The sequence below is a fragment of the Hemiscyllium ocellatum genome, chromosome 21 (assembly GCF_020745735.1).
Source record: "Hemiscyllium ocellatum isolate sHemOce1 chromosome 21, sHemOce1.pat.X.cur, whole genome shotgun sequence".
Classification (NCBI taxonomy): Eukaryota; Metazoa; Chordata; class Chondrichthyes; order Orectolobiformes; family Hemiscylliidae; genus Hemiscyllium; species Hemiscyllium ocellatum.
This window is the reverse complement of record NC_083421.1, coordinates 39,723,770-39,749,487: the sequence shown is the minus strand read 5'-3', so window position 1 is coordinate 39,749,487 and position 25,718 is coordinate 39,723,770.

The following is a 25,718-nucleotide window of genomic DNA, read 5'->3' as shown; positions in this document are numbered from 1 at the left end:
ACACCTTTATTTTGCCACCAAATATACTCAAATTACCAACCCTAATCAAGTAACGGTACAATTAGGAACTTTCTGGGGTCACGGCGGGAGTACATGCAAGGAGGAAAGAATTGTATTGTTAACTTGTGAAATAAAAGTAGATTAAATTACAATTATAACTTGAAGTGATACTTTTGGATTAATTCCACAGCAAGAAATGTCAACATTTCTCATAGCTCAGAGAGAAAAAAGAATCTGCAATTGCCAAAGTAAAATGGCAAATGCCAAAACGAAATTTGCAACTTCTGCTGCCCATTGGATATTTAGTGTCAAGCCAAGTCCATAATGAGATACAGGAAAGGATCAAGAATCACAACTATCTTACAGGAAAAGGGTGAGGTGGTGGTCAATGTCTCATTGCACATCAATTGGCCTTGAGAAACCTCTGATGTCACTGACTGTAAATCATCCAACATGTAGCCTACGCACGATGTTAGTGAGGTTCCTGTAACCATCAGCACATTTTTGTATCTGCAATACAGTGACTGGATGATCAGATTGAAAAGAATTTAAAATGTAAAAAGGTTGACCATTCACAGAGAAAGTTGTATTTGAGGATTTTCTGGAACAACTACAGATTGTAAGACCATGAGATGTTAGAGCAAAAATCAGTCATTCAGCCCATGGAGCCCACTCTCCCCAGGGAGGCCACTTTCCCCAGGGAATCCACTCTCTCCATGGAGCCTGTTCTGCCCATCGAGCCCGGTCTGCCACTGAATGAGATCGTAGCTGATCTGATAAGCCTCAGTTCCACTTTTCTGCTTTTTCTACATAACCCTTCATTTCCTTACTATTTAAAATTCTGTCTGTCCCGCTTTGAATGTATTTAATGAGTCAGCCTCTATAGCCTTCTGTAGTAAAGAATTCCACAGATTCACTAACCTCGGAGAGAGGGAATTCCTCCTCATCACCATCTGAAATATGTGACCTCTTACTCTGAAGTTATGGCCTCTGGTCCTGGACTCTCCCACAAGGGGAAACTATCTTCCCACATCTACCCAACTAAGTCCCCTAAGAAACTTACATATTTCAAACAGCTGACCTCTCATTCTACTAAACTCCAAAGAGCACAGGCCCAAAATACTCAGCCTCTCTTCTTAAGCCAGTCCCTCAATTCTTGGACCACCTGAGAGAACCTTCCCTGAATTGTCTCCAGTGACAGTCTGTCTTTCTGCAGACAAGGGGACCAAACCTTTTCATTATTCCAGCTGTGGTCTGACTTGTGTCTTGTATCATTTTAGCTCCATTTACTTTGAAATAAAACAACATTTCATTTGCTTCCCTGTTACCTGTTGAGCATGTGTGCTAGGGTTTTGGGATTTATTCACAGATATTCCTAAATCCTTCTGTACTGTAGCTTTCTGTAGTGGTTCTCCATTTATACAATGTTTTGTTCCTCTATTCTTCCTGCCAAAATGCATAACCTCATATTTTCCCACATTACATTGCATCTGTCAAGTTTTATGCTCACTTGCTTAACCTAACTGTATCCCACTACAAACTTTTGAAGTCATTCTCAACACTTGCCCATTCAATATATTTGTGTCAACCATAAACTTGCCAGTAATACATTCATTCTCCTTACTCAAGTCTTAATAAATATTAACTAAGTCTTACCCACGGTGGCACAGTGGTTAGCACTGCTGCCTCACAGTGCCAGAGACCCCGGTTCAGTTCCCGCCTCAGGCAACTGTCTGTGTGGAGTTTGCACATTCTCCCCGTGTCTGTGTGGGTTTCCTCCGGGTGTTCCGGTTTCCTCCCACAGTCCAAAAATGTGCAGGTTAGGTAAATTGGCCATGCTAAATTGCTCATAGTGTTAGGTGAAGGGGTAAGTGTAGGGGAACAGGTCTGGGTGGGTTGCTTTTCGGAGGGTTGGACTTGTTGGGCCGAAGGGCCTGTTTCCACCCTGTAAGTAATCTAATCTATTATAATTCACTGTGGCCCCAGCACTGATCCCCGTGGCACTCCACTAGTTAAATGGTCCCATCTTGCAAATGCTCCTGCCACACCTACTCCCATCCCAACTCTTGTCTTCTATTAGTTAGCAAATCCTATCCATGCTAATATACAACCTCCAACACCATAGGCACTTACCATATTAAATAGCTTAATGTATGTGTCTTAACAAACATATTCTGAAGATCCAAATATATTACATTCACTGCTTTCTCCTGCTCTACCCTGCTTGTTACAGGATTGAGGCCCTCAAAATGTCAAATAGAAATCTGCATGGTAAATGTTCTGACTCATGGAGGGGAATCTAACTCCTGAGGTTCTACAAAAGCTTCTTATGGTCAACGCTAAAAGTAAGTATATTTGCCATTAGGACTTCAAGGTCAAATGCAGTTCGGTGCAGGAGCACTCTGTATTCCTCATTATGTTGTATGCCAACACATCAAAACACTTAGATCAGGCTCAAGTTTGGACCATGCTTCCTTAGTAATAACTAAGGTTTGGACAGATAGTTAATTACCTCACACGCTCAGAGCCCCTTCCTGTAAACTTGCTGCTTCCTTCCATCAGTGTTACTACACCCATATAATTGTCTTTTCGTATGACAAGTGAACAAGGCATTGGCAGTGCCTTAGCTTGTTTCTGATAAGCTTGTACCTGATACTAATGGTTCAATTCAGTTAGAAAATATGTATGTGGGCCTTCATCTAGATTTGTGGAACAGAAGTGAACATTTGTGCAGATATTGTAGCTCTGTTGTCAATTGTGACCCAAAATGTGATGTCCAGTCAACATTTCCTGAATCACATCTGTAATTCAACGTCTACTCAATTCTTATTTCATGCAGAATAAATTGTTTAGGTTTTTGCAATTCTTATTCCTTGCCAGTGAAGGATGTTGAGATAAACTTGAAAACTGCGCAACCAATGAACATCTTTGCCAGCATTGCACATGGGTAATTTATGCCCACAATCTTCCAAACCTTTAACTTTGCACATCCCAACTGCTAGCTCTTTGGCCATTGGAAATACATTTAACTGCATCATTGGGAGCTGACTATAGATTGACATAAATTCATTGGAACGGTATTGACTTAACGAATAAGACCTTTTATTTTCACATATAAAACATCAGCCGTTCTCATCTGCTTGATGAGGGTAGGGACTGGCTTCTCTACTTTGTAGCTGTTCCCATTGGGTTGACGTTGGAACTTTAAAGCATGCAGTGAGAAAAGACTTCTTCCATTACCATGGATTAAAATAGAAGTCAGAGCCAAAAAATGAAATAAGTAATTCACTCCCTAGACTGACACTTTACCTTCATTTTGGGCGGCTCTGTGGCTCAGTGGTTGGCAGTGTTGCTTCAAAGCACCAGAGTCACAGGTTCGATTCCAGCCTCAGGTGACTGTCTGTGTGGAGTTTGCACATTCTCCCTGTGTCTGCGTGGGATTCCTTTGGGTGCTCCAGTTTCCTCCCACAGTCCAAAGATGCGCAGGTCAGGTGAATTGGCCATGCTAAATTGCCCATAGTGTTAGGTGCATTAGTGAGAGGGAAATGGGACTGGGTGGTTTACTCTTTGGAGGGTCGGTGTGGACTGGTTGGGCCGAAGGGCCTGTTTCCACACTGTAGGGAATCTAATCTAATTCTTATAAATATGTTATTGAAGTCACCAATCGAAGTGTACAGCATTCTTATTATTGCCTTCATGCAACTTTCACCACAAGTTTGCCTTTACTTCCTAGACAATGTTCTCATTTTCCACACAGTGATCTCACAATTCTGTCTACAGCACAGAGCATGGGTTTAGGAGAGGATTAGGGAGATGATTTTGTGAAGCAACTAGGTCTATTTTTCAACTCAAACATGTTCCAAGCTGTTTGTACATTAACCTCATGACAAATCCATTATCAGAAATGTGGTTTGCACTGATTTAAAAATCTTGGACATTTAACTCCTTCCAATAGACTTGGTTTTTGCTGCAACAAAATTTTTCCATCAATTGTATGACATCAATACATCAACATTTCTACATTAATTTTCCTATAAAGCAGCAGTTACCTTGACTACGCCAAAAAGAAACTCATTACAGCACTGTAGGCACCAGTTATACTTTCCAGAACAGATGTAAGAGGCTGGTTGACAATTAATCTATATTATACTGTTATTCAAGTTAATTCTTGTTTATACATGCCTAAGGTTATATGCCATCAATCATAGAAATTCCTTCTAAAATAGCTGTTGAAAAAATCAGCACCACATGTTCACCAATTCTCATTTGTTGGAGCAATTCTATACTGCTTTTAAAAGTTAGCTGTATTAACCTTTGCATGGAGCAACAATAACGTTCAACATAGCATCAGTCTTTCTTTTGTTCACTTCATGTCCGTTCTCTTTACTGACACGGAAATTTCAACTAGGAGACAGATCATAGATCACCTGCATGCAGAATGGCCCTAATCAATAAATTCACGCTTCACATATCTTTCTCACCCATTCCTGACCTGTTCCTATAGGCAGCCCTTGTCTCTGCTTCAGTCACCAACTCCTGTTGAACATTCTATAAACTCTTCACTCGGGGATGGACAATCAATGAAAGCTGACCAGTATCACCATTTCAAGAATAGATTAAATTTAGAGGGAAGATTGGAAAATACTGATAACCTAAATCGACCATTTGCAGAGAAATGGGTGAAAGGTATCCAGACCAAGAATTGACTATGGGCAGGACAGGCAGTACGGTCACTTCAGGGGTGTCAGAGTGAAAAGACTGAGTCAGCGTGATAACCTGGATGAAGAACACATTAGTAAAAGAAAGATTTTTTCTTTACAGATGATGTCAGACCTGGTGCATTTCCCAAATCATTCACTTTGCAAGATTAAATGTGAATACACAATACAGGGTCAAAAGCAGGATTCTTGGCAGTGTTGAGGCACAGAGTGCTCTTAGGGTCCATGTCCAGACATCCCTCGAACTTGCCACCCAGATTGATTGGGTTGTTAAGAATGTGCATGGTGTGTTGGCTTTCATTATCGAGGAGATTGAGTTTAACAGGCACGAGGTTTTACTGCAGCTCTATAAAGTCCTGGTTGGACCATACTTAGGGTATTGTGTTCAGTTCTGGTCGCCTCATTATCAGAAAGATCTGGAAGCTTTGGAGAGAGTGCAGAGGAGATTTACCAGGATGCTGCCTGGACTGGAGGGCATTTCTTATGAAGAAAGGTTGAGTGAGCTAGGGCTTTTCTCATTGGAGTGAAGAAGAATGAGAGATGACTTGATAGAGGTATACAAGATGTTGAGAAGCAGAGATAGAGTGGATAGTCGGAGACTTTTTCCCAGGGCAGAAGTGGCTATCACAAGGGGGCATAATTTTAAGGTGATTGGAGGAAGGCTTAGGGGTGATGTCAGAGGTACATTCTTTACTCAGAGTGGTGGGTGTATGGAATGCACTACCAGCAGTGGTAGTAGAATCAGATACATTAGGGACATTTAAGTGACTCTTGGATAGGCACATGGAAGTTAGTACAATGAAGGGTATGTATGTAGGTTAGTTAGTCTGATCTTAGAGTAGGATAAAAGGCCAGCACAACATAGACAGCCGAAGGGCTTGTATTGTGCTTTACTGTTCTATGTTCTAATAACTTCTTTAGTGATGTCCAGTTTGGGTTCCGTCAGGGCCACTCATCTCCTGACCACATTACAACCTTGGTTCAAACATCTACAGAAGAGCTGAATTCCAGAGGGGAGGTGAGATCTCCAGCCCTTGACACCAAGGCCACATTACACTTGGTGTGGCATCAAGGAGTCCTAGCCAAATTAGAATCGATGGGTATTGTGGGTAAACTCTCCTCTGGCTGAAGTCATACCTGGCACACAGGAAGATGTTTGTGGATGATGGAGATCAGTCATCTCAGCTCCAGGATTCTGTAGGAGGTCCTCAGTGTAGTGTCCAAAGTCCAATCCTCTTCAGCTGTTTCATCAATGATCTTCCATACCATATTAAGGTCAGAATGGGGATGTTCACCAATGATCACACAATGTTCAGCACCATGCACAAATTTCTCAGATACTGAAGCAGTTCATGTTCAAATGTAACAAAATCTGGACAAAATTCAGGCTTGGGTTGACAAGTAACTCAGAGAGTGGTGGGTACATGGAATGCACTGGCAGCAGTGGTAATAGATACATTAGGGACATTTGTTACTTGTAACATTGGTGCCATACAAATGCTAGGAATGATTATCTCCAGTAAGAAATAATCTAACCACCATCCCTTGACATTCAATGCTGTTACCATCACTGAAACCCCACTTCAATATATTTGGGGTGACCAGTGATCTGAAACTGAATTGGACTCCTTACATAAACAGAGTGGCTAAGTGAGCAAGTCAGAGACTAGGAATATTACGGCAAGTAAATGAGTGTCGGTGATGGAGGGAATGGATGATTATGGACGTGGTGCTAATCAAGCAGGCTACCTATTTCTGGATAGTGTCAAGCTTCTTGAGTGTTGTTAGAGCTGCACCCATCCAGGTAAGTGAGCAGTAATCCATCACAATCCTGACTTGTGAGTAACTCATCCTCTGACTCACTGTCCTTCATCTACAAGGCTCAAGTCAGGAGTATGATGGAATACTCACCACGTGCCTGGATGGGTGTAGCTCCAACAAGAAGCTTGACACTATCCAGGACAAAGCAGTCCGTTTGATTGACACCACAAACTTGCACTTCCTCCACCACTGACACTCAGCAGCATCAGTGTGTACCATCTACAAATTGTACAGCAGAAATTCACCAAACATCATGAGACAGCACCTTCCAAACCCACGACCACTTTCATCTTGAAAGAGAAAGGACAGCCAATGCATAGGAATGATTTAGAGATGCCGATGTTGGGCTGGGTTGTACAAATCACACAACAACCAGCCACAACCACCTGATGATGAAGCAGCGCTCCAAAAGCTAGTACTTCCAATTAAACCTGTTGGACTATAACTTGGTGTTGTGTGATTTGTACTTAATACGTAGGAACACCACCACCTGCAAGTTCCCCACCAAGTCACTCACCATCGTGACTTGGAAATATGTCACTATTTCCTGACTGTTGCTGGCTTCAAATCCTGAAATTTCCTCCCTAAAAAGGTATTTGTGGGTCAACCTACAGCATATGGACTGCAACTGTTGAAGAAAGAGCTCACTACTAAGTTGCCTAAAGCTATTCTCTCACTTATGCCAAGAACAAAAGAAGAGGGAAATAATACTTATAAAGCATATTTTCCATCCTCAGATTGTTCCAAAATACTTCACACCCAATGAATTACTTTTGAATTGTAAACATTGTTGTTTAGAAAAATGTATGACCAAAATCAAGCAAACAGCAAAAAGATAGCTGACTAGTTAAATGTGCTTTTGGTGGATTTGTGGCTACATTACTGTTGGGAAAGGTGAAATTCCTTGCTCTACTTCTTCTGCTCTTCCCACACCATGTGAACTTTTATGCCCGCCTGAGGAGAGCCCTTGTTTGATGCCACATTCAAAGGAATATGAATTTAAATATCTGTCATGGGTGTCAAAGCCACAATGTTTACAGGTGAAAATACCACCACGAAGACAGGCAGATACGTAAATAACCTTGAAAGTAACAAATGCAGAATAACAAATGGTGGGGTACATTTGCATGGTAAATGTAATAATAATAAAAACCAGAATGAATGCAAAACAAATATATAAGCAAAACCTCCCTAGTTGTTAATGACACTTGAATTGAACTATGTCTGATTATAGTTTTCAGGTTTGTTGGGTGATTATTATCTGGGACAATGAAAGATGTGGAATTACCAGCTTCTCCCCAAAGCTCCTCAGGCTCTTTGGAGAGGATTGCTAACCAGGTAAGGAAAGGCATGATCTCCAGAATTATGATCTTAATTTTGAAATCACTTTTTCACTTCGTATGTTTGAAAATTATGTTCCAACAACTATCTATAACTTGTTTTTAAAATATTCATGTCTCACCAGCACATGCTTTGTGAATCTTCTGTACCAAGATGTAACATAAGGCATGCAAAAAAATTGAAATTCTGATTAACATTTGATTTGAAGCACATTATTGCTTAGCTACAGAATCAAGGGGGAAGAGACTTGCTTTCAATCAGGATTTGCAATTAGTCAAAACAAATTGCATAAAATTCATTGCAAAATAGCTAATGGATTGTTACACAAAGCCATGACTCAATTGCTACAATTCCTTCAGGCATAGCAAGATAATTCTCTAAAGTAACCTAATATCATTCACTTTTAATAGATATTGGGAAATACTCAACATTTCTTAAAAATTTAAATAACTAATAATGTTCTGTTTTGTAATCATTCTGAAAACAGACTATCAATATTCAACTTTTCATCATTTGATTATAATATCTGATTTTCCTAAAATGGCGACTAGCTGACAAGCTCAGGCAACTTGAATGCCATATGCCAAATATATGTGTGTGGTTGAGTTAGCATTTTAATCAACAGACACAGAAATTCAGTGAAGTATTAAGAAATTTGTGTCTCTTCCTTTACTCCCATTTGCACGAACATGCCCCATATTGAGGATACAAAAAGGTTCATCTCCCTGCTGTCTCTCATTCTTTCTCTTAATCTCAGAAACTGGCATCAGTGATAAACCAACATGGAAAACAATCACTCACTGAGAAATCAAAATTATCTGCAAGTTTTGTATCTCTTTAGAAAGCAGGACAACAGTTAACCACTGAGGCTCAGGTTTCAGTCTCACGAATCAAGGACTTTAAAAAATCTTTAAACTGCAAATGCTTATATGTTCCTAAACAGATCATCACGTTCTCCATCCTATTCAGTTTTAAACTTTATTAGCGGTGTTTCTGTGTCATGTTTTCTTACTTTTCTCAATTTAATTGGAATAAAATTTCTCTCTTGCTAAAGAAAGCTTTAGCATTGGCTCTCCATTGCTAACCTGGTTTGTCAAGTTTTACCAGTTACATGCTAAGAAAAGAATAAAACCATTTATTGCACTCAAATGAGAAAGGGTTTAAAAGAGGAAAGTCAATCACCTCCTTCATTTGGTTGTCACTGAAATAACTCCATGAAGGCCGGTATCCAGTACACAGCCACCCTTTATTTACATGAGCATAGTGTGTGACACTGACCCAGCTAGCACAGAGCCAGCTCCTACAGTGAACAAAACCTCTGACCTGCCTGTTTCTGTCTGTCAGCCAGGACTCCCTGATTGGGGTGTTAACCCTGTTCAATCAGGGAATTCATATTCTATGAGATCCACATGGCTGACTTTGTTCCAAACACTGCAGTAACAACTTTCATTATGAAGCTATCATCAGATTGGACAATATATCATATAATATGATAACGCCATGTGATATAAAGTGAAACCTGAAATTGAAGAGAAGACAGCAAGCCTTGAGATGGATTAAAATATGTCGTTGAACTATTAAGCTATCAAACAAGAACAAGGGAGCTCCTCTTGTGACCTGGCCATTCATTTGATCATCTATCTCTTCCACTGATTTCCACAATTAGGACAGTGACTGCACTTCAAAAGTAGGTAGATAATTGAGAAGTGCTTTGAGATATACTAAGATCATCGAAGACAAAATATAAATGCGTGACTTTTAATTTACTATATTGAGACATAAACAATTCATGAAATATTTTGTTTTGCATTGATGCTAGTTTGAGGAGTTAGCAGCAGGATAAGTGGCAACCTGTTTTAACTGAGCATGGCTGTAGGTAACCCATTGGGAGACAGTGGAGATTATGCCTTCTGTTTTATGGGAAGATGCTACCTACTGAGCAGAATACAGCACAATTCTGTTACACCCTGCATGGGCTATCCTGACACATATGACGTTTTAACTTCAGATAGATGCAAATTATTAATCTCAATCAAATTGTATTTTTAGATAATATTGCCTACAGTGTGGAAACAGGCCCTTCGACCCAACCAGTCCACACTGACCCTCCAAAGAGCAATCCACCCAGTCCCATTTCCCTCTGACTAATGCACCTAACACTATGGGCAATTTAGCATGGCCAATTCACCTGACTTGCACATTTTTGGACTGTGGGAGGAAACCGGAGCACCCGAAGGAAACCCACACAGACACGGGGAGAATGTGCAAACTCCACCCGAGGCTGGAATCAAACCTGAGGCCCTAGGGCTGTGAGACAGAAATGCTAACCACTGTGCCATCGTGATTTAAGGGGTTACTCATCCATGTCAGCATCTGATACACATGTACACGCTGCTCACAATCATTCTGTGTTTCCTTGGAACACCAGCCAGCCAAAAATGTAACATTTCAAATGTCCTTACATTATTTTGAGCAGAATCTGAAACGGTGAAAATTTCTGCCAAGGCAACCCAAATTTTTGTCTAAAAATATGCAATATGTTTCAGATTAAAATGGACCAAAGTAGCAGTCTCCCATGGTGCTGGGGTATTATTCTAACATGAGCAAAGCTAAAGCCAAAGCCAAGAAGTTAATTTGACTCTCATACATCTTATTGATTCCAGGAACTAAATATAGAATTGCAGAAATGTCTCTGATCACCATGCGTTATTGTAGAACCAAACTCTGTCTCAGTACATGACCAGAGATAGAATTTCCTCTTTCCCCCAATTGAAATCAAAACTAACTCTTAAAATCCCAACAAGGTAACCCAAGAGATGGATAATCCTATTCATCATAGGCTTCAATTGTCACAACAACATTTAGGTAGATTTGACTTTCAGCGGGATGTTACTCATGCCCCCTACACGCTAACAGCACAGAAGAGTGTAGAGTGTCAAGCTTCTGGTAGTGGACAGCCACCACACACATTCTAGAACTCTTCATGTGGACGCACTGGTTACAAAGGCTCAACAATGTCTCTTCTTCCTCAGACAACTGAGGAAATCTAGCATGATGGTGAATACCCTTGCCAACTTTTATAGGTGTGCCATTGACAGCATTCTGTGTGGACATATCACTACCTGGTATGGCAACTGTAGCATTCTAGATCAGAGACGGTTACAGAGAGTGGTGAACTCAGCCCGGACAATCACAAAAGCCAACCTCCCATCTATAGAATCCAGCTACCAAGTCCGCTGTCAAGGAAAGGCCACCAGCATTCTCAAAGATCCATCCCACCCTGGCAGTGTTTTTCTACAACCTCTACCACCAGGGAGGAGGTACAGAAGCCTGAACACATGCACCAGCCAGTTTTGTAATAGTTTCATTGTTACTAGTGGTACCTACTGTTGTTAGAATACTGAATGGATTCACAAACTCTTAACATTCACCTGTACCTGTGTTTTTGTTTTTGCTGCTTTTTAACCTATTATTTACTATCTATGCTACTTAAGTCTGTGATCTGCCTGTATTGCTCACAAGACAAAGCTTTTCACTGTGTCTCAGTACATGTGACAATAAATTCAATTCAATTCATTCTGGCCCCAGAAGACCATGGGGATGTTCTCTCATTAGGGAGCGATGACTAGTAGTAGTTTAACCTGAAGGTCGCCATACATCAGGCAAGGGGCATGGTCAAGAACAGGGGATCATTGTAGTAACCTCAGTTGCCATGGGAATTGAACCCACACTATTGGCATCACTTCATATCACAAACCAGGCATCCAATAGACTGAGCTAAACAACCCTGGCTGAGGTCACTATAAAGGCATGGTGATTCTCAGGTTAAAGTCACTACCAGTCATCTCTGTCAAGAGAGAGTGTGGCTCTATGGTTCTCTGGGACTTTACAACAAAGTTTACCCAAATGTTGATATCATGTGGGCACAGCACATAATAATTTATCTTGGAAGTATTGTTTGAATGACTGTTTGAAACTTGAGCCCAGGCCTGCTGGATTCTTACATGATGCAATGCACTTAGCTTTGGTGAATTTTCACAGTCATCACCTGGCTCGTAAAGAAATGATAGACTTATTGTGTTAGTTTATCCAATGACACATAATACAGATTGCTTTCAGATCATATCTTGGGATGAGTAATTTGGTATATGACACATGGAACTTGAAGCATACTTGTAAGGAATATTTGATTTTAGACTTAGAGTTTCCATTCAGTGTTTTCTTTATGGTGTCTGGCCATGTTGCAGACTAATTGATAAAGACCAAGTGCTGTGATGAGTTACAACTCAATTCTTGGTCTATCATGTGACTTTCCAGGCAACTGTCTGTGTGGAGTTTATACGTTCTCTTCATGGTCTGTTTGGGTTTCCTCTGGGTGCTTTGGTTTCCTCCCACAATACAAAAATGTGCAGGTTAGATGAATTTGCCATGCTAAATTGCCCGTAGTGTACAGTGATGTTTGTGTTAGGTGCATTAGTCATGGGAAAAGTTGAGTAATAGTATTGGGGAGTGGGTCTGGATGGGATACTTTTCAGAGGGTGGGTGTGGACTTATTTAGTCAAATGGCCTGTTTCCACAGTGTAGAGATTCTAAGCTGTACGTTCTAAGCATCTAGTTGGGAGAAGATAAACTACACAAATTTTTTAAATTTGTATCAAACAATTCTTCTCTGATGGCTAAAAGTATGATATAATATATTTCATCTTTAGATTTTCCAACCACAAATACAGCCAGGTAACACACTAAGCCGAATCACTAGTCATGCTATGTCTGGTTGTGCTAAGATGCTGAACTTCATTCACTAAATATCATTGGGACTATTGGTACTTTTTCCATTCATGGGATGCAAGTTGGCCTGGTCAGCAGAGTTGCCAATCCCGAATTATTCTGAATTGAGTAGTTTGCTAGGAAATTTAAGAGAATAGTTAAGAGTCAACCACATTCCTCAGGGTCTGGAGTTACATACAGCCAAAAGCAGGTATCAATAATATGTATCTCATACTAGACAAGACTGGTAAACAAGTGATAAATTACCATACCTGCTACCATTAAGGTTACAATTAGGGTTAGCCAAGCGAACAGATATACCTTATTTTCTTCAATTACAGGTTTCAGTAGACAGGGAGTATGTCCAGGCAAGTTCAATGGTACAAAGGAGTGAATGTTATGGAACTGGTGACTTTGGATGGAATTTTACCAGCTCGTGAACAAAATGGGTTTCGGAGTGGGTGGAGTTTGGGACAGCCTTGCTGGAAGTTGGAGCTGAAAATGTGTTGCTGGAAAAGCGCAGCAGGTCAGGCAGCATCCAACAAACAGGAGAAGAAGGGCTCATGCCCAAAACGTCAACTCTCCTGCTCCTTGGATGCTGCCTGACCTGCTGCGCTTTTCCAGCAACACATTTTCAGCTCTGATCTCCAGCATCTGCAGTCCTCACTTTCTCCTTGCTGGAAGTTGGGTTTGGTATATAAAGTGAGTGTGAGGTGTCAGACAGAAGATAATAGAAATTACCCTGGTGGAGAGATGAGCATCATTGACTTTCTTGCTGCACTGTTGGATTCCTCTGGGTGGTTAAGACTGCACTGACCTGGATGATCCCTGTTTTATCCTGGCAGGGGCAAAGCCTCCTCTGTTGGCTTTAGGGAAGAGAGCAACTTTTCTCTGTACTACTCATTCAGCAGAGGCTCTGCAAAGAAGGGAGACAATATCGTCTTAGCTGCCATTACCCGGGACAAATGACAAGAATCATGATGGCTGGTTCTGGACTGCCAGCACTTGATTGGGTGTATGGCCCCCTTTTAAATATGGCACCACTGCCAGTAATCCTAGGAGATCCCAGCATGGTGAGTACTTCCACCATGGTGAATGGAGGAATCAGATGAGTGGAGTGGCATAGGGGCATGATGCATGGTCAATGAGGTGAGTCTGGGACAATAGGGCAAGAAACTCTCTAGGCCTCACAGAGATAAATCCACCATGAAACATGACAAAAAAATGACACCTGACCAAATACAGTAAGACTTAGCCCTTTTCTTTAATTTTTACATGGAATGTGAGCACCTCTGGCAATGCCAGAGATCACTGCCCATCCCTCATTGTCCTTGAGGTGGTCATCCACTATCTTGAATTACTGTCACCCTTGTCATTTTGAAAATGTTGTCATTAATAGAGTACAAGCATCTGATTAACCAAATATATTATAGTCAACATTGTAACAGGTTTGCTGAATTTTGTTGTGTAACTCAGGTCTGAAAACTGTACCTTATATATGATGTGACATGGTTCAACTGTAGGATTTTGAAAATATCTCTATCCTTAAAGGCAAACATTTCAATATACTCACCGTTTATATCAGAGGTAACAGAAAATTTACACTAGGTGCTTGAATGGTCACCATCATTAACTTCCTATTCAAGGGATAACCATCATTTTTTGATTCCTAATGGAACATCTGAACACAAGACTGTACAGATATAGGGTTTTCAAACCCATTCAGAATTAGCAACTACTACAGAAGTAAATAAAATAAACCAATCTCAATGGAATGTGCAAATATGCTGTTTCCATACTTTTTCTTATGACATGAATGATAGAGATCACAGACAGGCAATTCTCTACACATGCAGGTTTTTATTTTGTATGCAAGAGATAAATTATTGGCAATGGAAAGTTGATGTGCTTATCTTAACAAAGTATCTTCAAAGAGATGCAAATGATGTTTTAATTGTGATCACTTGTAAGTATGCCCAGTTAGTTGCTGCTTCTGTCTTTGAAGCAGAAGATTTCATTTTCAAAACATAATCTAGATAGTGTTTGTTGATCAAAATATAATTACAGTAACACTCCAACTCAACAGATTAGAGTAAGACCTGTCATTTTGATACCATAAAAAAAGACTGTTCACGTGGTCCAGAAAATATAGAGAATGATACAGCAAACACCAATGTGGAAGTGCTCCTGAAACTCAATAAATTAAAGACTATTGTGCAAATATTATTTGAATAAACATTAATTGGGTGTTACACATATGTGCATGTTTTATATTTGAGTGAAACACTTGGCTGGTTAAATTAATGTCATTAGGGTTACACCCAAAACATTGACTTCTCCATCACCTGAAGCTGCCTGGCTTGCTGTATTCTTCCAGCCTCCTGCCCGTCTACCTTCGATTCCAGCATCTGCAGTTTTTTTTTGTCTTTAGTTTATTTCGTTTAACATTTTAAAAACATTTGAGTTGGACAGAAGAATTCCTACAGTTGTTTTAAAAATCTAAGCAGAGTTTTTTTTAATAAAGCATTGAGAACCAAAGAATTTTTTAAAATTATGAGCCAACTTGCTTTTATGAGGTTAAAGTGTGGCAATAATTTTGCGCTGGTCCACATTAATCCCAAAAGTAAATGACATTGGTTGCTGATGGGAATGTTGCTTACGTGGGCTTTCAATGATTTAATTGAAGAAGTGGATAAACATAGCCAGTACCTCAGGTTTTCTTTTGATACAAATTAAACAGTAAGACTAATTCCACAGTTCCATCTTGCTTTTCATTCCCTTGTGATGTTCTCCAATATCACAAAGGTTGTTCAAAGATGATCCTCTCTCAAGTTTCAGCCTAAAGGGACTCAATTGACTGATTTTCAGTTGGCATCACTGGCTGGACAGGAAGATTGATTGCTTCTCAACAGGTTTCCAATGTGTTTAAATCTCATAGGTGTAATTAAAATAACTTAGATATGATCATTCATGGTTAGTGGTCCATCAGTCAGTTCAGAGCTGCATTTCCAAAGGAAAGATTTCTCTCCCAGCATGTTGGTTACAAGCACATGACACTATAGGGAAAAGTTTTAAAAATGGAAAGCAACAATATGGTTTATGACTAAAACATGGATCACGAATTGCATGTATGGTCCACACATTTAATCGATCTTTGTTTCACCTTAAAGATTAACTAACTGTGTTTAGAATGGCTCCCAGAAAGATAAAAATCTTCTCTTCTGCTTGGTTGAAAAAATGGCTTTTGTATTTCAGTTGTTATTTTTGGTTAAATGTTCCAGGTGTTGACCAGATGGTGGTGAATATTCTTAGCCGATTATTTCCATTGCTATATGAAGTGAGAGGCTGTAATGTCGAGTTTAGCTCTGTTTAAAGTCAAAGAGAGTTATAAATAGTAAAATTAAGCATTGAAGGAGTTTTGATTGAAGTCCAGGCTAGTGAGGTAACACTGTTGCTATGCAGGCAGGCTGGCTGTCTCCATTATTTTCTCTTCAGATTTTCTAAAGGCCTCTCTATTTTAAATATTTCTGACTATTACTTCACTGAATTTGATAGTGTGGTGCCTTGTGACTTCACAAAACAGATGGAATTAATTTTACAGCCTGGAGTTCTGGAAGGAAATCTGAAAAAGTAACTGTGTCTTTGAGTAAATGACAATCATTTCTATGTTCATTATTGTTCAATTTAGTATAATTATTTAACTGAGTCTAAAAATAGCTTAAGTAAGCTTGTGAACTGAAACGGCGTCTAAAACTGCATATTGTCATGTCAATTCCTTTCTTATTAAACAATGCTGAGGGAGGAGAAAAATCGCACCTTTTGTGATTATAAAGTGATTTCTGATCTGTGTTCTCACTGCAACCACTTTAATATTGTTTATCAAATTACAAAAGTTTAGTTTGGCACTGCTGGACCCCTCCTCCTTTGTAAACTAGTGCCCCATCTCCAACTCCCTTTTCTTTTCACAACTTGAATGTGTTGCCACCTCAAATATTCATGCCCATCTTGCCCGAAACTCCATAGTTGAATCTCTCCAAACAAATTTGCACTCTTGCCATTGTATCAAAATGGCTGTCAAAGATACGAATGATGTCATTTGTAACTGTGACAAAGGTAACATTCCTTTCCACACCTTATTCAAGCAGTCTGCAGCCTTTGACGTAGTTGACTATCCCATCCTCCTCCATTGTCCAGGGGGTAAAACACTCTCTTAGCACCGTTACTTTTGAGCCATGACTCTAATTTTTCAGATTATTTGTCTAATATCTGGCACTAGATGATCAGAAATTTCATCCAATTAAATACTGGGATTGTCAAATCACAACCTTTGTAGCCCACTGAAAACTATGTTCCCTAAGCCCAAACTCTGCATATCTCCCTGACAACAGTCTCTCCTTGCTATTATAATGAGCACGTATTTCCACCTCTGTACTATCACAGGCTCCCCATCACTTCAGCTGTCTGTTGCTAAAAGCCTTACTTATGCCTCTAGGTTAACTTGACACACTCTGGTCAGCCTTCAACATTCTATCTTTTGTACACTTAAAGTTATCTAAAACTCTACTGCTGATGTCTTAACTCATATCAATCACATTACATTCACCCTTGTGCTCACTGACCTACATTCTTCCAAGTTCAGCTATTTTTCCTATTTGAAAATTTTCAACCTTGTTTTGGTTTCAAATCTTGCCAGTCGCCTTCCCCCTCTAGCACTAAACTCTCCACAGTTTTAATGTTTCTACCATTGGTGACCATGCCTTCTACCATGCCTCCACAGTTTTAATTTTTCTACCATTGGTGATCATTTGCTAAGGTCTTAAACTTCTGGCCCCTCTTCCTAACCTACGTCTCTCTCTTTCCTTAACCTACCATGAAGCAGGCATTTGGTGAGAGTCATACAGTTTTATATGATGCCCTTCCAAACTATCATATCCACACCGTCATCAAGCAACCATCCAATGTAGTCCCATTTTCCAACATTTGGCTCATAATCTTCTATGCTATGGCATTTCAAGTGTTCATCCAAACATTTCTAAATGTTGTTTTAGTTCCTGCTTTTACCACCCTTTTAGGCAGAGTTTCAGATGCCCAGCAATCTTTGGATGAAAAATACCTTCCTAAATCCCTGCTCCTCACCTTAATTTTATGTCTCCTGGTTACTGACCCCTTTACTAAGGGGAAGGTTTCTCCTTATCTGTCCTGTCTGGATATTTCCTCACTTATATGTCTCAATCAAATCATCCCCTCTGCCTTTTCTGCTCCAAGGACTATCAAATTAATCTCTTGTTATAGCTGAAATTCTCTAGCCCAGGCAGCATCCTGGTGAATCGTGTCTGTATCCTTTTTAGAGCAATTATATCCTTCCTATAGTGTAGTGACAGGAACTGCACACAGTTCTCCAGCTGTGTCACAAATAACAATGTAAATAGGTTCATTATAACCTTCTTCTTCTTGTATTCAATGCCTTGACTAATAAAGGCAAATATCCCATATAGCTTCTTAACCACTTTATCTACCTGTCAACTTCAAGGATCTGTACACCAAGACCCTCTGATCCTTTGTTCTTCCTATGGTCGTACCGTTCATCATATACTCCCTTGCTTTGTTAGTGCTCCCCAAGTGCATCACTTCAGACTTTCAGGATTGAATTCCATTTGCCACTGTTCAACCCATCTATGTTATCCTAGAGTCTAAGGCTTATGTACTCATTACTACATAAGCAATTTTTGTGTCATCTGAAAACTTACTGATCAAACCTCCTACATTCATGTCTAGATCATTAAGGAACATAAGAAACAGCAAGTTAAATCCAATGAGATGCCACTGGACACAGGCTTTCAGTCACAAAAACAATCCTTGACCATCACCCTCTGCTTCCTACCACTGAACCAGTCTCAGGTTTAATTTGTCAAATTGCCAGGGATTCCATGGGACTCACCATCTCGACTAATTTCTCATGTGGCACATTGTCAAAAGCCTTTGCAAAGGTCACATAGACTACATTAACTGCATTACCTTCATCTACACATCTAGTCACCTCCTTGAAATGAGCTCCCTAGGCAAAACCATGTTGACAATCCTCTATTAATCCTTACCTCTCCAAATGGAGATTAATTCAATTTGATTTTGGAGAAGATTTGTAGCTCAGGTTGTGGATCAGGTTGTATGTTTGGTCACTGAGCTGGTAGATTTGTTCTCAGCTGTTTGGTCACCGTGCTAGGTAACATCATCAGTGAGCCTCCAATGAAGCACTGATGTTCTGTCCCACTTGTTATTTGTGTGTCTTGGTCTGTTGTGGTGGGTGATATCACTTCCGGTTCTTTTTGAGAGGTTGATAAATGAAGTCCAAATCAATGTGCATGTTATTGGAATTCCAGTTTAAATGCCAGGTCTTGCGGAATTCCAGCACGTCTTTGTTTAGCCTGTCCCAGGATGGATGTATTGTCCCAGTCGAATTAGTGTCCTTCCTTGTCTGTGTGTAAGGATACTAGTGATAGTTGGTAATATCTTTTGGTGGCTGGTTGGTGCTCATGTATCCTAGTGGCTAGTTTCCCGCCCGTCTGTCCAATGTAATGTTGTTGCAGTGCTTGCTGGGTATTTTGTATCAGACACTCATTCTGCTGATTGTTGGTATGGGGTTCTTTAAAGGTATCAGGATTTGTTTCAGTGTGGTAGTAGGTTTGTGGGCTACCATGGTGTCTAGGGGCCAGAGTAGTCTGGTCGTCATCTCTGAGATGTTGTTAATGTATGGCAGGATGTCTAGATGTGTTGTGTCTTCTTGTTTAGGTCTGTTGTGTAGGAATCGGCAGATGTGCTCATCCGTTGTATCACTAGTATCCATACACATAGACAAAGAAGGACACCAATTCAACTGGAACAATACATCCATCCTGGGACAGGCTAAACAAAGTCATGCGCTGGAATTCCTCAAGGTCTGGCATTCAAACTGGAATCCCATTATCAAACACATCGATTTGGACCCTATTAACCAAGCTCTCAGAAAGAGAACTGGAAATGATATCATCCACCACAGCAGACCAAGACACACACATAGCAAGTGGGACAGAACATCATTGCTTCATCGGAGGCTCACTGATGATGTTACCTAGCCTGGTGACAAAACGTCTGAGAACAAATCTGCCAGCTCAGTGAGCTAACTTACAACCTGACTAATACAATCTCTCTGAATGGTTTCGAAATATTTCTCTACCACTGATGTTAGATTCACTGACCTATCGCTCCTTTGTTAATATCTACCAACCTTCTAAAATAATGATGGCACCTGAGCTGTCCTCCAGTCCCCTGGTACCTTTCCTGTGTCCAGAGAGGATCTCAAATTTATTATCATTGCCACTACAATCTCTTCCCTTGCCTCCCACAGCAGCCTGGCATGCATCTCATCAGGCATGGGAGTTTTCCATTTTTCAGCCTGCTAGAACTGCTAATACCACCTCCCTCTCAATTGTAATTTGTTCAAGTACATCACAGTTCTCTTCCCTGATTTCTATACCTACATATTTCTCCTCCATAGTGAACAGTGATGCAAAGTACTCATTTTAAAACCTCACCTATGTTTCCTGGCTCCATTTATAGTTTGTTTTTTTATGATTCCTATTTGACCCTACTCTTTTAGGTCAGCGCCTAATCTTTGATTTACATCTGAAGCACCGTCAGAGATTTTATTAAAGATGCATTATAGGCGGGGATCTAAGATGGCAGTGATCTGAGAAGATCATACTGCAGAGCTTCGCGTCACAGCAGGAGCAGGACGGTCCTTTAACCCACCCAACCCAGGTCATCAGGATTTCTTGGGGTGTTGGAAAGATTGTGGAGCCCCAAGAAACATTTAAAAATTGACTTACTTGTATTTTCAGCTGTCCAGAAATGCCTAAAAAGGGAGGAGCAGCATCTGAGGCCAGGCCTGCAGCTCAGCCTTCAGCAGCCTCAGAGCAGATTACTCTCCAGAACCTGGTGAACCAGCTCTCGAAATCTCACGAGATGTTGGGGAAACAGGTTGAAGGGAAGCTGGCTCCAGTCTCTCACATGCTGCAGAAGCATGAGCGGCAGCTGGGAGACCTGGAGAAGAGGACAGATGAGGTGGAGCACAGGGTCAGAGTGATGGAAGCCGATGCCAGTTCATCCAAGGAAGAGATCCAAGCCCTGAAGACCCAGGTTCATAATTTGCGTGACCAAGTGGATGATCTTGAAAACAGGGGCAGGAGAAAAAACATTCGGATCATCGGTCTGCCTGAGGGTAAGGAAGGTGAGTGGCCTGTGGAATTTGCTGAAGATTGGCTTCCGAAATTCCTTGACTTGGAGACTGGCATGAGAGGATTGAAGATAGAGAGGGCTCACTGGATCGCAGCACAGAGGTTGGGTCTGGGTCAACACCGTCATCCTTTCCTGGTGCAGTTCCATCATTACCGGGATAAGGAGAGAGTCATGGAGGCTTCCAGATTCCAGGGGAAGGATCCAAAGGCAAAGATTTACCAGCGGTCTAAGATATGTCTTTCGGGACTTTTCCGCGGCGGTGATCCAGAAACGAAAATCGTATGATGGTGTCAAGAGAAGACTGAAGGAGATGGGATTCAGTACTCCGAGATATCCGGCAGTGTTTCAGATCACCTTAGATGGATCCATGCATCTCTTTGACACATCGGAGAAGGCAAGAGACTTTGTGAATAAAATAACCTAAGTTAAACAATTGTAGTATGTATAAATATTGTTGCTTGGGTATGTGTTTATCATTCTGTAAAAGAAATGGAGGAAATCCAGTTGGAGCTTTGTTTTTCCCCTTTTTTTAACCTCTATTGATAATAATTTGGTTCAAACTATGTCTGATGGTGGTTAAGATGTACATTTTAAATTTCTAAGTTAGGACATACCAAAGGATGGGTGGGGTATTTATTCCCTATTTTTTAAAATAAAAGAATGTTTATTTTATTCATATTGATATTCTATGAGGTGTTTATTCTTTTTAGCTTGTGCTTGCGATGTGGCTCTAGCTGGGAGAAGTGAAGGGAGTTGAGATGCCTATTTATGGCCAGTTCAGGATGGGTAGTTGTTCCCTCCGGGCAGGGGGTAAGTTTCCCTACTCAGCGTTATTGGCACTTTATAAGTTGGTTTGTTTTCTGGTTTTTGTTGTTTTTTTATTTTTAATAATTTTGCATTTTTGTTAAATGTAGTGGTTTTAGTTTATGTAGTTTTTATATTTGGTGGATCATGTGACACTAAGGCTCAGCCATTTGTGGTTCGGGTTCCTCCTCTCTGGAATTTAAATGTAATTGCAGATTATGGCTCATGATTTGATTAAATGGTGTACCTGGAATATCAAGGGAAGTCACTCACCAATTAAGGGGAAGAAGGTACTCTTGAGACTTAGAAAGGAGAAAGTGGATATTGTTTTGTTACAGGAGACACATTTGGATGACAAGGAGCATCTGAAGTTACAGCAGAATGGCTTTGACCGAGTTTATCTTTCATCATTTAATACCAGAAGTAGGGAAGTGGCTATATTGGTTAGGAAAAACCTCTCATTTAAATTGTTAGAATGTGTTAAAGACACATACGGGAGGTCTATAATTCTTAAAGCCTTGATAAATGGGGAAGAATATGGCATTTTAAATCTTTATTGTCCCCCAACTCATCCACTTAAATTCTTGGTAGATGCTTTCTCTAAACTGATAAGTCTCAAGTCTCGGCACATCATTATAGGGGGAGATTTGAACTGCCTCATGGACCCCATAGTAGACAGGTTGTGTAAAGGTCCCCCAACACCCTCTGCACAAACTAAACAGTTATTGGGTTTGTGTGGGGAATTTGGATTGGTGGACGTCTGGAGGTGTCTCCACCCTACGGTAGGGATTTCACGTTTTTCTCCAATCCGCACAGATATCACACGTGGATTGATTTTTTACTGACCCCGGTGGTAACCCTGGATCTGGTGGCATCCTGTACGATTGGTAATATTGCCAACTCTGATCATGCTCCAGTGTACCTCATGGTTAAAATTAAGGATGTTACAGTGGATTCAAGGTACTGGCAAATGGACCCCTTTATTATCATGGACAGCAAGTTTGTGGAGTATTTCTCTAGGGAATTTCAGGCATTCCTAGACATCAACATAGGCTCGGTTAATAGCTCATCAGATCTCTGGGAAACTGCCAAAGCTTTTGCCAGAGAGTTAGTTATTTCATATTCCACAAGTAGGAAGCGATAGAAGGTGAGCAGCAATGTCTCCTTGAAGCACGGTTGAAGGCAGCCAAGAAGGCCTATTTTGACAGACCCTCGCTGGTCAAATTACAGAGGATTACGGCATTGCAGTCTGCACTAAATTCCATGCTCACGCAGATGGCAAAGAAGGAGCTGGCTTTTGCAAAGCAAAGGTTATACGAGCATGGTGACAAGCCAGGCAAATACTTAGCATACCTTGCCAGAAAGAGAAGTGCCCCACAAACCATTACAGCGATTAGGGAAGGGTCTGGGAACATGTGATTCTAAGAAGATTAATGTGGCGTTCCAGAGATTCTACTCTAAGTTATATCAGTCTGAGAATTGTGAGGAGGGGCAGGCCAAAATGGAATCCATTTTTAGAAATCTGAAGCTCCTGGGTGTGACTCCCGAACAACAGTCCTTTCTCAATGCCCCAATATCAGAGCAAGAAGTACAGGAAGCTGTGAGGCAGCTTCAGAGTGGAAAGGCACCTGGTCCTGATGGACTTCCCAGTGAATTCTATAAGCAATTTATAAGTATACTGTCAGGCCCGATGCTGAATATGTTTAATGATTCATACAGTCATGTTTGTCTCCCACCATCTCTGAGAGAGGCTGATATTTCACTTATCCTTAAAAAAGGGAAGAATCCGGAAGACTGTGCTTCATACAGGCCCATCTCGCTCTTAAATGTGGACTTTAAGATTCTCTCTAAGGCTCTTATGTTAAGGCTGGAGACTGTGTTACTCTATTATTAAAGAGGATCAGACGGGCTTCATAAAGGTTCGCAGATCCTCCAATAATGTTAGGAGGCTGCTTAACGTGATTCAAGCATGCCGACAGCAGTCAATACAGGGATTGGTGATTTCCTTAGATGCAGAGAAGGCATTTGACCGAGTCGAGTGGCCGTACCTTTTCTATACTCTACACCGGTTTGGTCTGGGCGAAGTTTACATAAGATGGGTAAAGGTTCTCTATAGTGTACTTCTCGCTGCGGTCATTACCAATGGGGTACAATCAAGCAATTTTAATATTTCTAGGGGCAGCCGGCAGGGCTGTCCCCTTTCACCATTACTTTTTATGTTGTTGATTGAACCATTGGTAGAGGCCATTCGTGGGGATCTCAATTTATCAGCTCCAGAAGTGGGATCAAAATTACATAAGATCTCACTGTATGCAGATGATGTTCTAATTTTCTTGACAAATCCAGCAGTCTCAGTGCCTTGCCTGATACAATGCATTCACGCATTTAGCACTTTTTCAGGGTATAAGATTAATTTTGCTAAATCAGAGGCTATGCCTATGGGTGGTCTTACGAAAGAGTGACTATAGATTCCCATTTAGGTGGTCACAGAGGGGGTTTTTGTATTTGGGCATATTCATTACTCTAGTTCTGGATTGGCTGTTCAAAGCCAATTTTACTCAATTATTTGAAAAAATTAAACAAGATCTCCAAAGATGGGAGGTACTTCCAGTCTCATGGTTGGGTCGGATAGCGCTTATTAAGATGAATATTCTCCCTCGTTTGCTATACCCTATATGGATGCTCCCCCTGGTTTTCAATAAACAAACACTCAGGAGACTGAACAGTTGGTTCAGCTCCTTTATCTGGCACCGTAAACTGCCCCTCATTAAAATTAGCCGAACTGCAGTTGCCTCACAAATTGGGGGGAGTAGACCTTTCGGACATTAAAGATTACCAATTAAGTTCGCTTTTGACCTACGTAAGTGATTGGGTTTGTCGGACCCTCTTTCAATATGGCTAGATATCGAAGCCTCCCAGGCAAGGTGTCCCCTTACCAGTTTGCTGTTTTTGGACAAGGTGAGGACAGTTAGGGAATATTGCCATAACCTAATAGTCATCAATACTGTGAAAGCACGGAGAGCAATTCGTCAGAGGGAAGGTAATATTGGCAAAACATCTTTGTTTACACCTTTAGTGGGTATGCCGAGTTTTCAACCAGGTATGATAGATTCAGGATTTAAACATTGATCAGCTAGGGGTATATCTTGCATGGGAGATGTAACGATGTCCTTCGATCAGTTAGTATGGAAGTACGAGTTACCTAATAGAGACCTATTTCGTTTTTTTCAAGTTAGGAATTTTATTCAAAAAAGGACACACTTTTGACTGATCCTTACAAATCTGACATAGAAAGAGGGGTACTAAGGGCTAAGAGTACACTCTGTCAGTACTTAATATCACCAACTGGGGGATGCCACCTCAGATGAGTTTGATCGACTCTGCAAGATGTGGGAAAGAGAACTGGGTGTTGAAGTTTCTTCAGAGGCATGGGAGGATATTTGGGAGAATGCAAAGAAGATATCAATTTGCAATAGAACCCATGCTTTACAGTTGAAGATTCTCCACAGGGTCCACTTAGCCCCAGACCGTTTGTCAAAATTTAAACCAGGGATATCTTCAGCATGTCCCAAGTGCAAAGTCTGTACGGGTACTCTTACCTATTGTCTTTGGTCTTGTGACAGGCTTTAAACATATTGGAGCACTATAGTGGGTGCAATGGAGAGGATTTTAGGTGTAGGGGTGGAGAAGGACCCTATTTCGCTCCTTTTGGGCCTCCCCATTGTATTTACTGCAGACTCGCATAAGGCAAAACTTTTCAATATTCTTACATTCTGTGCAAGGAAGAATATCTTGCTAGGTTGGATATCAGAAAAAACCCCAGGCCTGTCGGGTTGGTGGAAGATTGTTATGGAGCATATTCCCCTGGATTTTCTCACAAATATGGTACACCACAAAACTGAGAATTTTTACAAGACATGGCAACCCTTTTTGAAATACCTGGACACGGATTTATCTGCCACACTAACAAGGGCTTTTATATAGCTGTAACGATTG